Raw genomic sequence first — 2,500 nt, 5'->3', positions numbered from 1 at the left:
CGGCGGAGACTTTCTAGGGTACGATGTGACTTTTCTTGACAGCATAGTCACCGGTGATGAGACTTGGTTGCACCATTGCACCCCAGAAACAAAGCAAGATTCGATGACATGGAAACATCCATCCTCACCTGTCTCGAAGAAATTCAAAGTCATGCGGTCAGCAAAGAAAATAATGGGACCTGTTTTCTGGGACAGTCGTGGTGTTATTCTGTTCGAAACCTTACAACCTGGAGAAACAATCAATGCTGCAAGGTACTGCCAAATTCTTGACAAGCTTAGGGAGGCCATTCGCAGAAAGCGCCCAGGGCAGTTGACCAACGGGGTCATTTTGCAACACGACAACGCTACACCCCACACAGCACGAGTGACGCAAGATTGGCTAGAGAAATATGGATGGGAGATTTTGCCACACCCACCACACAGTCCAGACCTCGCACCATCTGATTATCACCTCTTTGGGCCTCTGAAACGTGAGCTGGCAGGAAAGCGCTTTGATGTCGATGAAGAGCTTGTTGACCATGTGCGGAAATGGCTACAAAACCTTGACGGAAATTTCTTCCGAGAGGGTATCTATTCCATGGTGCGGCGTTGGCAGGTTACGTAGAGAAATGAAGGACGAGTCAAGGTATGAACACGTGCAAGAATTTTGTTGATAGCATAAAAAACGCGGATTTTACAGGCATTTTTCGGTTAATTATGAAAGAGCCCTCGTATATTCGTAGCTTTATTCCCATTTTATTTATCGAAAAAAAATGTTTTTTGAAATTATATATTTCGTAACTTTCTTCCCAAATTTATTTATTTGTGAATAAAGCTGATTGCGACTTTTAAAAACCAAAAAAAGGAGAAACATCTAGATTACTTTGTCAAGTTTCAGAAGAAAGAACTTCAAGACAGAATGTTCATTTAGAATTTAAAAAAGAGCAGTATTCTGCTTGTTTCGTCTCCAAAATGTCATCTACTCAAGCTGATTCACGTCGGTTTTTACAAAGCAACATGATAAAACCGTATTCTCTCCCCCCCCCCCCCCTTCCCCCTGCTTGGTCTTAAGCATGTCTCTCCCCCCCCCCCCCCCCCCCCCCCCCGAAGATCAATTTGCGACACTGCACTGCAGATGACGCTCTGCTTTTGTTATTTCAGTCTTCCCTTGGGATAGACCATAATATAATAGAAATTTCCTCTGAGGCGTGAATAAAGAGATTTAGTTGATAAATCAATTGATCCTTAATTATCTAATTTATTAAAGTTTATTTATCTTATATATTTTGAATTCTACGTTAGTATTATCGTTTTGTTGGGTTTATTTTTTCGTTGGTCCAAGAAGGGTTCAAACATCGAGACTTTCCATGTTAAATAATTTCAATTATCTTTTATTTTGCTGTTATATTCATTTGTGTTAAATGCATTTTACAGTTCTCATCTTTTAATATTCACTTTTACTAATGTTTGGATCAGGGAAATTCATTTCGTTATTAAATTGGTTAACTGTACACAAATTATATTATTAGAGCCTCTATAATATGACTTTTACGAACTGCGAAGACACTTACATGGATGGGGTTTGATACTGGTTTACTTGGGTTGTAATCCTTGCGTGATTCCAATAGTGGCCGATTTGCCAACTTCGAAACAACTGATTGTTGCAAAAACCAACGGATAGGATATGAAATAATATATTACGCATGCCCTTTTAATAACAAGAAATGAAATGAGTATTATTACACGTTAACATTCCGGTAAAACAAGCTTATTTTTATTATGTTTACGAACCAGTATTGTTGTTGTTTTTTTTTTTTGTTTTTTTTTTGTTTTGTTTTGTTTTGTTGTTTTTTTTTTTGTTTTTTGTTGTTGTTGTTTTTGGGTGTATGTTACTTAATTTTTTGTGCATATTTCGTTATAAGGGCTTTTGTCGTTCCCACTTCGGCTTGTGCGATGGAGCAAATGGAATTAGAAATATTGTTTTCTCGATTCAATTAAATCAAAGTGTCTTCGAGGAAACATTCCAGAGTCTTCCATTTCCAGGCGCTCGTATTGACGCTAACAAGACAAGAAATTCAGACAAATTGTAAATTGAAGCAGATCGCCATGTCCTCTCCTTGTCTCCATGGGGTTTGACAAAGATTTATATAGAAGGAGCAGGGGGAACATTATTCCAAATTTTAAAATATCCTTCATGTCATCCGAGTTGGGACTAAATTTGTTAAATTCGAAGCAGTGCACTAAATTTTGTTAGTTCTTTTAATGGGGCATTCGTTATCTTCGTTATTTAAAACAGGGATCAATACTCGATGGCCATCTGGAAGTTAAATCTTTAGCCCTTGATTACCTCTGCTTGTTTATATATATATATATATATATATATATATATATATATATATATATATATATATATATATATATACATATATGTATGTATACACACACACAGATATATATACAGGGTGATCACCAGAGTTGTCCCCGAAGGATTTCCTCGAAAGCCTTCTCATTTCAGTGCATC

The 2,500-nt window shown here is 37.1% G+C and overlaps 1 protein-coding gene across 1 annotated transcript in view; it reads left to right on the top strand.

Annotated features, from left to right (window-relative positions):
* Positions 1–2,500, top strand: part of LOC144971148 (arginine--tRNA ligase, cytoplasmic-like) — a 147,592-nt gene that overhangs the window by 136,003 nt on the left and 9,089 nt on the right. The gene's annotated exons all lie outside the window — the stretch shown is intronic.

Source organism: Berghia stephanieae, chromosome 4, assembly GCF_034508935.2.
Source record: "Berghia stephanieae isolate SIO BIC M18660-M18661 chromosome 4, UCSD_Bste_1.3, whole genome shotgun sequence".
NCBI classification, from domain to species: domain Eukaryota; kingdom Metazoa; phylum Mollusca; class Gastropoda; order Nudibranchia; family Aeolidiidae; genus Berghia; species Berghia stephanieae.
Note: the sequence above shows the minus strand (reverse complement) of the source record. Positions and strands in the feature narration are given on the sequence as shown.